At 44.9% G+C, this 10,998-nt stretch overlaps 1 long non-coding RNA gene across 1 annotated transcript; it reads right to left on the bottom strand.

The window, feature by feature from the left end:
- Positions 1 to 2,802: 2,802 nt before the first annotated feature.
- On the bottom strand, positions 2,803 to 5,526 carry LOC117797893. The gene is made up of 5 exons (XR_004622729.1): positions 5,400 to 5,526; positions 4,967 to 4,991; positions 4,287 to 4,351; positions 3,783 to 3,807; positions 2,803 to 2,855 (listed from the first exon to the last, which is right to left on the bottom strand). It is a non-coding gene; the product is annotated as an uncharacterized LOC117797893 (long non-coding RNA).
- Between the last annotated feature and the right edge of the window lie 5,472 nt (positions 5,527 to 10,998).

Genomic DNA, 10,998 nt, shown 5'->3' with positions numbered 1-10,998 from the left:
ATTCCTCTTGTTGCTCAAGAGTATTCATGGAATGATGCTTGATATGGACAGGAGGCTGGGGTGTATGGAGCCAGCTGGTTTCCAAGCATGGACTGAAGTACCCCTGCTGGGCCACCCACTGCAGTAAGGCTCTAAGGTGTCCAGTGTGATGACATGGCTTTGGTGAAGGGCGATACCATGCAGTATCTGACATATCTAATGGAGAAACACGTTTCTCTCACTCTCCCCTCTCTCTCTCTCTATCTTTCTCAGTCATCTCTCTCTGTCTCTGTCTCTGTCTCTCTGTCTTTCTATCTGTCTTTGTCCCTCTCTCACTCTCTCACACACACACACACACTCACAATAACACTACACAAGACACCTAATTCCCAAGCCTCACACACACACACCCACACCACACAAAAGAAATACAATGGCTTCCTTGGACTGTAGACACATGGACACACTTTTTCACCTGGGAAATCTCTGGCCCCCACACATCCCCACAAACCAATCAGGGCGGCTCGTCAGACTGAGGATTGCAAGGATGCCCCACCTGCATTACCATCTAGAGTTTTGTCTCAAGAAGAGGCTGATTCCAGAATACATACCACTCTCGCTGGTTGCTGGGGTCACCTGCAGGTACAGAAAAGAGGAAACTGTAAGGCTCAGGTCATGCTATACTCTGTCTGCATGAGCTTTATTTCCCTCAATGACTTTAGGAACCCAGATGGAACACAGTGGTTGAGTCCAACGACCCCAAACTAAGTGAACTGGATGCCTGTAGGAAACTGTTTTTCCTGGGGGACATGTCTGTCCAGTCCATTCAGGACGGTGACTACAATTTGCTTCATCCAAGCCGGAGAAAGTGTTACTGAGGGACAGGATCCTACCACAGCGTTTAGAACCAGGTTTGGTGTCGCCAATGGTAAATGTCCTCTGGAATCAGCTAATGGTTGGCAAGAGACAACCACTCAAGGCTCTCTCCCCAGGGAAATTGCATATGTATAACCTCAAAGGTATATATAGCTTTTTACATAAAATCTGTATATAAAAAGAATNCAGACTGAGGATTGCAAGGATGCCCCACCTGCATTACCATCTAGAGTTTTGTCTCAAGAAGAGGCTGATTCCAGAATACATACCACTCTCGCTGGTTGCTGGGGTCACCTGCAGGTACAGAAAAGAGGAAACTGTAAGGCTCAGGTCATGCTATACTCTGTCTGCATGAGCTTTATTTCCCTCAATGACTTTAGGAACCCAGATGGAACACAGTGGTTGAGTCCAACGACCCCAAACTAAGTGAACTGGATGCCTGTAGGAAACTGTTTTTCCTGGGGGACATGTCTGTCCAGTCCATTCAGGACGGTGACTACAATTTGCTTCATCCAAGCCGGAGAAAGTGTTACTGAGGGACAGGATCCTACCACAGCGTTTAGAACCAGGNTTGGAAAGAAACCAAGACAGCAACATCTGTTCCTCGGACAAAGAACTTCTAGCTCACCACGGCGAGAGGTGTGCATCCAGTGCTGTCTCCTTTGATGGGATCGACATCTTCCTCCAAGGAATCTAGGACACGGAATACCTGTCAGCACATTCCTCTTGTTGCTCAAGAGTATTCATGGAATGATGCTTGATATGGACACGAGGCTGGGGTGTATGGAGCCAGCTGGTTTCCAAGCATGGACTGAAGTGCCCCTGCTGGGCCACCCACTGCAGTAAGGCTCTAAGGTGTCCAGTGTGATGACATGGCTTTGGTGAAGGGCGATACCATGCAGTATCTGACATATCTAATGGAGAAACACGTTTCTCTCACTCTCCCCTCTCTCTCTCTCTATCTTTCTCAGTCATCTCTCTCTGTCTCTGTCTCTGTCTCTCTGTCTTTCTATCTGTCTTTGTCCCTCTCTCACTCTCTCACACACACACACACACTCACAATAAAACTACACAAGACACCTAATTCCCAAGCCTCACACACACACACCCACACCACACAAAAGAAATACAATGGCTTCCTTGGACTGTAGACACATGGACACACTTTTTCACCTGGGAAATCTCTGGCCCCCACACATCCCCACAAACCAATCAGGGCGGCTCGTCAGACTGAGGATTGCAAGGATGCCCCACCTGCATTACCATCTAGAGTTTTGTCTCAAGAAGAGGCTGATTCCAGAATACATACCACTCTCGCTGGTTGCTGGGGTCACCTGCAGGTACAGAAAAGAGGAAACTGTAAGGCTCAGGTCATGCTATACTCTGTCTGCATGAGCTTTATTTCCCTCAATGACTTTAGGAACCCAGATGGAACACAGTGGTTGAGTCCAACGACCCCAAACTAAGTGAACTGGATGCCTGTAGGAAACTGTTTTTCCTGGGGGACATGTCTGTCCAGTCCATTCAGGACGGTGACTACAATTTGCTTCATCCAAGCCGGAGAAAGTGTTACTGAGGGACAGGATCCTACCACAGCGTTTAGAACCAGGTTTGGTGTCGCCAATGGTAAATGTCCTCTGGAATCAGCTAATGGTTGGCAAGAGACAACCACTCAAGGCTCTCTCCCCAGGGAAATTGCATATGTATAACCTCAAAGGTATATATAGCTTTTTACATAAAATCTGTATATAAAAAGAATTTCATTTCCATATACAAGCAGTTGCCGATAGGAAAATGATTTTTGTTTTAGTATTATGTTCAATTCGCCAACACAGAGTATACAGTCTGAATTTCACCTGAATTTGATTGGAAGGAAACCCAGAAAGCAACATTTGTTCCTCGGGGATAGACAGGTGAGCTCACCTTGGCAAGAGGCAGGCCCTCCTCCTCCGTAACACTCTAAAAAAGCCAGGACCAGACAGCGCCATCATCAGTCACATCTACAAGGACACAGGGTACCTGTCAGTTGTATTGGTGGTGCTGCTCAAGAATGATGTGGGGACGGGCACCTGGGTGGCTCAGTCGGTGAACCATCTGCCTTCAGCTCAAGTCAGGCCCACAGGGTCCTGGGATCGAGTCCCGGATGGGACTTCCTGCTCAGTGAGGGTCTGCTTTTCTCTCTCCCTCTGCCCCTCTCACCTGTTTGTGTTCTCACTCACTCTCTCTCAAATAAATAAAATCTTAAAAAAACAAAGAATGCCTCTGGGAGTATTGCTCACTATGAATGGGGTTAGAGCATATGGAGGCATTTGGTTCCCAGGCATGGGCTGAAGGCCACCGTTGGGCCTCCTGCAGTAATAGGGCTATAATGTGCATGCTGTGATGAGATTTCTTTATCTCGTCTTTTCATCTTTTTCTTTCTTCTTTCTTTCTTTCTTTCTTTCTTTCTTTCTTTCTTTCTTTCTTTCCTTTCTTTCTTTCTTTCTTTCTTTCTTTCTTTCTTTCTTTCTTTCTTTCTTTTAGAATGTGGAAAATGGGAATTGTGCAGGGGCAGTGCGAAACCCCTCCTGAAGAAATATGCAATCTCTCTCTCACTCTTTCCATCTCTCCCTCTCCCTCTCTACATCTCTCTGTCTGTGTCTGTCTCTCCCTGTCTCCCACACAAAATCATGCACTCACAATCACACCACATAGAGCCACAAAAGACACCCCAACCCAAGCCTCACGCACACACACCCACATCACACACAGGGAATACAATGCCTTCCTAGGACTGTAGACACATGGACACACTTTTTCACCTGGGAAATCTCTGGTCCGCCACACACCCCTACAACCCAATCAGGGCGGCTCGCCAGACAGGATGTCGCACCTGCATTACCATCTAGAGTTTTGTCTCAGGGAGAGGCTGATTCCAGAATACGTACCACTCTCGCTGGTTGCTGGGGTCACCTGCAGGTACAGAAAGGAGGATGCCGTAAGGCTCAGTTCATGCTATACTCTCTCTGTCTGCGTGAGCTTTATATCCCTCAATGACTTTAGGAACCCAGATGGAACACAGTGGTTGATTCCAATGACCCCAAATTAAGTGAACTGGAAGCCTGTAGGAAGCTGTTTTTCCTGGGGGACATGTCTGTCCAGTCCATTCAGGATGGTGACTACAAAATGCTTCATCCAAGCTGGAGAAAGTGTTACTGAGGGACAGGATCCTACCACAGCGTTTAGAACCAGGTTTGGTGTCGCCAATGGTAAATGCCCTCTCGAATCAGCTAACGGTTGGCAGAGACAGCCACTCAACGCTCTCCCCAAGAGGAAAATTGTATGAGATATATATGTATAATCTCAAATATACATTGTCTGATTTTCATCTGAATTTGGAAAGAAACCAAGACAGCAACATCTGTTCCTCGGACAAAGATCTTCTAGCTCACCATGGCAAGAGGTGTGCATCCAGTGCTGTCTCCTTTGATGGGATCGACATCTTCCTCCAAGGAATCTAGGACACAGAATACCTGTCAGCACATTCCTCTTGTTGCTCAAGAGTATTCATGGAATGATGCTTGATATGGACAGGAGGCTGGGGTGTATGGAGCAGCTGGTTTCCAAGCATGGACTTAAGTACCCCTGCTGGGCCACCCACAGCAGTAAGGCTCTAAAGTGCACAGTGTGATGACATGGCTTTGGAGAAGGTTGATATCATGCAGTATCTGTCTGACGTATCTCCTGGAGAAACACGTTTCTCTCTCTCTCTCCCTCTCTCTCTCTTTCTCAGTCTTCTCTCTCTCTGTCTCTTTGTCTCTGTTTCTCTTGCTATTTCTCTCTCTCTCTCTCTCTCTCACACACACACACACACTCACAATCACATACACAAGATACGTAACCCCCAAGCCTCAGGCACACACACCCACACCACCCAGGGGGAATGCATTGGTTTCCTAGGACTGAAGACACATGCACATAGTTTCTCGCCTGGAAGTCTGCTTTTCCCCACAGTCCCAAGCCTCAGTCCTACCAGGAACCTGGAATCAGATGGCCCTCCAGACTGAGGACAGTGACCTGCCTTACCATCTAGAGTTTTTCCTCAGCAAGGAACGGATTCCAGAATACTTACCACTTCCACATGGTGCTGGGGCCACCTGCATTTACAGAAAAGAACACACCCTGAGAGTCAGGTCATATGCATACTGTGTCATCACCTGTTCTCTTGGTGACTATTGAAAACAAAATGAGAGACAGCAGGAAAGACAAAGGCCTGGAAAGGAAGCACAGTGTGCCCCCATGGAAAAAGCATGAGCTTTTCCTGTGGGATGGATCTCTCAAATTCCCTGAAGTACAATTACAAAACACTTAATTCAGGGAAGAAAGACCTCTTCTGAGAAAAAGTTCCCCTACAACACAGTTTACAACCTCCCTTCCCAGCACGCCAAGAAAATGGTACCACACATCTAAAAACCACACTGTCATGTTGTCATAGCTGAACTCACTTCAAAAAGAGGAAACTCAAGTAAGAAACATTTCTCTCAGGCAAAGACATCCAAGCTTACCCTGGATGTGTTGGGCCACAGTGCTTTCTTGCCAAGGTCCTCCACCACACCCCTGGTAGACTCTAAAAGGACACAGAGTGAGTGTCAGTCCATTGTTGGTCCTACTCGGGAATTACTCTGTGATCACTGTTGTTATGGACACGAGACAAGACTGTAAGGGAGTGACTGGTTAAGAAGCATGGGCTGAGCTGCTGCTGGGCCATTCTCCTTGGTGGGTGAGGAAATGCAAACAAGAGGATGCGGAAACGAAAGAGAAACAGACCTTTGACTTTCTACCTTAGGCAACCTGGTCGATGTGAGTCAGTTAGTCTACAAATAGGTCACCTGGTTGCACACTGTGGTGTCCTGCGGGAGCCCCACCCCTCCCTCTGCCCATAGTGAAGTCTCTCTATTTTTTATGCCAGGAATAAGCTCCTCCAACTGACCATCCGAATGGGAGACAGAATAGAGGACACAGAGTACCTTCCCGCCCTCGGTGCTCTATCTCATGAATGACTCAGATAGCTCTACTTGACTGGAATGACAGAACAGTGGAGATGGATGTGGTTGGTTAAACATGCAGTTGCCAATGGCAAGACTTGTTTCCTTCTGATGGTTGAGTAATTTACAGTGTATCTATATTACAAATTGGGGGCTGCTGAAGGGGGGGTTGGTGAGGGATGTGGTTGGTTTAACAGCATGCACCTGCCAATGACAAGATTTGAGTCTTTCAAAAGTTGAGTAATATTCCCATATATCTAGAGAACACACTGAGGCTGCTGAAGTGGGGGGATTGGGTAATTGGGTGATGGGCCTAAAGAAGGGCACTTGATGGAATGACAACTGGCTGTTACCACAACAGATGAACCACTAAGTTCTACCCCTGAAACTACTAATACATTATATGTTACCTAATTTGAATTTAAATTAAAAAAAAAGCCTGCAGTTGGCTATTGGTGAGCCCCCGTCTTCATGGAAGTAGATGCAGAGAAGAGAAGCAGCAAAGAAGGGAGAAACAGAGTCCTGGCTTTGCCATGGAAGGCAAAGGTACACCTGAAATGAATGGAATATGGTGTGTCAACTCAACTACTTCCATTAAATAATAATAATGATGGAAAATAAAGACACCCTAAAGACAGAAGATAGTCCAAAAATTTAAAAAATATGAAATAAATAAAAATAACATCATTAATCTTATGGCATTTTTCTGACCAGTGTGTGTCTCATGTGTGTGTTCATTGTGTCGGGTGGCTCTCCGTGCTAGCAGTAGTCATCCACCAATGGGATGGTCCTTTTCAGTGGGAGGCGTGGGTTCCTCCCGACATCCTCTACCCCAGCTCTGTAAGAGAGCTCCAGGAAAAAGAGTGGACCCTGGGTTAGTAACCAAATGTTACTTTGAGTTATTTGTCCTTCTTGCTGGGGTGTGTCATTGCCAGCACTGGAGGCATTCTGGGGCTCAGGGGGATCATGCAATCTAAGAGCACTGAACTATCCCTTGATTCCCATTTGGGGCCAGCTGCTGAGAAGTGACCCAACACTGAGAGAGATTTACCAGGTTNGTTTGGGGCCAGCCGCTGAGAAGTGACCCAACACTGAGAGAGATTTACCAGGTTTTTCAATGCTGTGCCTCCCCGTCTCAAAATCTGTGAGCTGGACAGACAGTTTGGACCTCCTGTGTACTTTTCACACTAAGGGCTAAGCCCAAGTCTGCCCTCCATGTGACCACTGAGGCCACTTCATAATGGGAGACAGTACTTGGGAACTCCATAGACTCATGCAGTTCAGATATATACACAGGCCTTGGAAAGATTCTGCATGGTTTCTGTTGAGCCCATGGATCAGAGCTATGCTTGTCAGTGTGGTAAGTGCAGTTCAGTATGTCAGAGTAGCAGCATGGGCCCAGCCATCTGGGTTCACATTTTGGCATTTCCACTTAAGAGCTTGTGTGCTTGGATGCATTCAGCTCTGTGCCTCAGTTTCTCCATCTGAAGAGTGCCCTTAGCAAGCAAAGTACTGCATTGGTGGTGAGGGTTGAATGGTTAGTGTAAGTAAAGCATGCCATGGAAATGCTCAGGAAGGTTCCTTGGAGGTGAAATGTCTCGTCTGAGATGCCATAACTTCACAAAACTCAGAGCTGCAAACTCTGCTTCCAAGCTCCCATGCCAGTGCTTTCTCCATGACACACACCTGCTTTGTCTAAAAAGCACTCCATTACGTTAAGCCAGACTCGGTGTTTAAGGAGTCACATAAAGGTCTCAGAAATGCTTTTGCTGACTGCCTGAGGACACACTAAGTGGCCATTTCCCAAAATAATGTGCATGATGCCTCCAGAATGAATTAGTAGCCTGACCTGACAGCTCTCTGGTCAAACATGACGAACACCAGGTTACTGGTGGGAGAGAGAGCTTACATACATAACATACTCGTGTTCTACAACATGTGAAACTCTATCATCTTGTGTGATATCCTCTACCTACATGTGAGCACCTCAAGCTAAGAGCTGTTGCCCAGTCATGCGAATGACCAGAGCTTCGCCTTTGAGCAGCATGCTGGATGCAGAATCAGGGGACCTGACCTGTGCATTACCTCACAACCACATGAATAGAGGCTCGTGCTTTTCTAAAGCTGGAGCTCTATGTGCACAAGGATGCAATTGTCTACATACAGAAATTCATATGTCTCTTCATCTCAAAAAGTTACCTTTTTACTAACTCCCTATGTACATGTGTATCTAACCCTCTCTGTCAAAGGGTTTCTTGGTCTGTCATTGTGTGTGAAAGGCTGGATACTCAATGGATATATGTAAAAACACATATATTCTCTATTTTCATTAGTCCATACCTCTGGGAGGGTAACCCATTGAGTGAAAGCATATGGCTGATATTTCTGTAAACCTCTAACTTAGGATAAAAGCCAATGTAAGAGGTAGAATGTCAAAGAAAACGTGTGTTTTGCTACATAAGCTGACATCTAGACACAGGCTTCTCGGCTGTTTTTGGAGNTCGGCTTTTTTGGAGACCTGGTTATATGAATGGAAGCAGCGTGTGCCCAAATATCTTGAAGTCAAGACACATTTCAGGAGAAGGGAGATGGAAGGCACATGAAGACAAAAGTAGAGGGCTCCACATGCAAGGATCATGGAAATCACTGTCCACACTACGAACAAGAAAAAGCCTGAAGACACTGAAAAATCAACCACTCTCTGGGATCCATGAATAGGAGAGGACACAGGACAAGCCATGGCCCTGAGGAGACAGGAAAGGTAACACAGGGAACCCAGGTTTCCTGGAGCACAGACTCTCTAGCAGAATAAACAGTTTCTCCAGCTCACCTGGAACATTCAGCAAGAGACCTCATGCTGGGCCATAAAACACACACCAACATATTTCAAAGAGTAGAAGCAATATAACAGCTGCACTCCNGAGTAGAAGCAATACAACAGCTGCTCTCAGACCTCTATGAAATTAAACTAGAGCTCAACCACAGCAAGAAATCTTGGGAAATCCCCAAAGAGCTGGAGATTTAAAAAAAAATGGTCAAAGAGGAAGTTTCAAAAGAAGCTTGAAAAGATTTTGAACTAAATGAAATGAAAATACACGTTGACAAAAATGTATGCAAAGGCAGTGTTTGGGTGAATTTATACTACTGAATGTCATCATGTTGGAAAGTAAGAAAGATTCAAAGTGAATAGGCTTCCTCCTTAGAAAACAAGGCAAAAAGGGTCATGTCATATAAAGCAAGTGAGAGAAAAAATATAATGTAATTGCAGATACCAATGAAATGGAACACAAAAAACTCTCAGACAAAATCAACCAAACCAAGACAAAAGCTGGTTCTTTGTAAATAGCAGTAAAATGGATAAAGCTCTAGCCTGACTAAGCATGAAGAAAGAGGGAAGACACACATTAATATCAGATGAAAGAGGAGACGTCACGTTGAAAGGATTCTAAAGGAATACATGGAAAATTCTAGGATTCCTGAAAGGAAAGAGGCCAATTCCTTCAAAATCACAAAACTACCAAAACCCACTGAAAGGAAATAGATGATCTGAACAGGCATGTATCAAAGACATTTAACGAATAGTAAATACATTTCCCAGAAAGGAAGAGCCAGCCCCAGATGGTTTGACTGGTANTAAAATGATAAATGTAATGTTATGTATATTTTTTCTATCAAATCTTACAAAGCAAAACACAGTCTTGCTGTGTCATCCAGCCATCTCACTCCTAGGTATTTAACCAGTTGAGTTGAAAAATGTGTCCACATGAAAACTGGCCCAGGAGTGCTTCTATTGGCTTGGTTTATGAACACCAAATCTAGAGGCGACTAAGCTGTCCTACACTAGGTGAACGGAGAAACAACCGGCAATACACCCTTACAATGCAATACGATACTGTAATAAACATAGCTGAGCTACCGGAGCACATAGCTGGCTCACTCAGTTAAGCATCCAACTCTTGATTTTGGCTCAGGTCATGATCTCAGGGGCACAATATCCAGCCCCAGGTCAGATGGGTTCCCTGCTGAGCGTGGAGGCTGCTGAAGATTCTCTCTCCATCTTCCTCTGCCCCTCCCCACACACTTTCACTCTCTCTCTCAAACAATAATAAAAAAGGAGATTAAAAAAATAAGTGAGATTTCAAGTCACAAAAAGACATTGACAAATGTGAACTGTATAGATAAAAGTGTAAGAAGTCAGTCTGGAAAAGCAACATGCTTTACAGTTCCAACTAGATGACATTCTGGAGAATGAAAAGCTATAGAGATGACAAAAGATCCACTGTTGTTAAGATTTCTAGAGAATGATATTGAGGAAGACATAAAAAGTTGAAAAATATTCCATGCTCATGGATTGGAAGAATTAACATAGTTAAAATGCCCATGCTACCCGGAGCAACCTACTCTTTCAATGCTATCCCAATCAAAATACCGAGGACATTTTTCAAAGAACTGGAACAAATAGTCCTTAAATTTTTATGGAACCAGAAAAGGCCCCGAATCTCCAAGGAACTGTTGAAAAGGAAAAACAAAGCTGGGGGCATCACAATGCCGGATTTCGAGTTGTACTACAAAGCTGTGATCAAAAAGACAGCATGGTACTGGCACAAAAACAGACACATAGACAATTGGAACAGAATAGAGAACCCAGAAATGGACCCTCGAATCTTTGGGCAACTAATCTTTGATAAAGCAGGAAAAAACATCCAGTGGGAAAAAGACAGTCTCTTCAATAAATGGTGCTGGGAAAATTGGACAGCTACATGCAAAAGAATGAAACTTGACCACTCTCTCTCACCATACACAAAAATAAACTCCANTCTCTCACACCATACACAAAAATAAACTCCAAATGGATGAAAGACCTCAATGTGAGACAGGAATCCATCAAAATTCCAGAGGAGAACATAGGCAACAACTTCTATGACATCGGACAGAGCAACTTTTTCACGACACATCTCCAAAGGCAAGAGAAACAAAAGATAAAATGAACTTAAGGGACTTTATCAGGATAAAAAGATTTTGCACAGCCAAGGAAACAGTCAAAAAACCTAAGAGGCAGCCCCCGGAATGGGAGAATATATTTGCAAAGGACACTACAGATAAAGGACTGGTATCCAAG

Source organism: Ailuropoda melanoleuca, unplaced genomic scaffold (genome assembly GCF_002007445.2).
Source record: "Ailuropoda melanoleuca isolate Jingjing unplaced genomic scaffold, ASM200744v2 unplaced-scaffold1753, whole genome shotgun sequence".
NCBI classification, from domain to species: Eukaryota; Metazoa; Chordata; class Mammalia; order Carnivora; family Ursidae; genus Ailuropoda; species Ailuropoda melanoleuca.
Note: the sequence above shows the minus strand (reverse complement) of the source record. Positions and strands in the feature narration are given on the sequence as shown.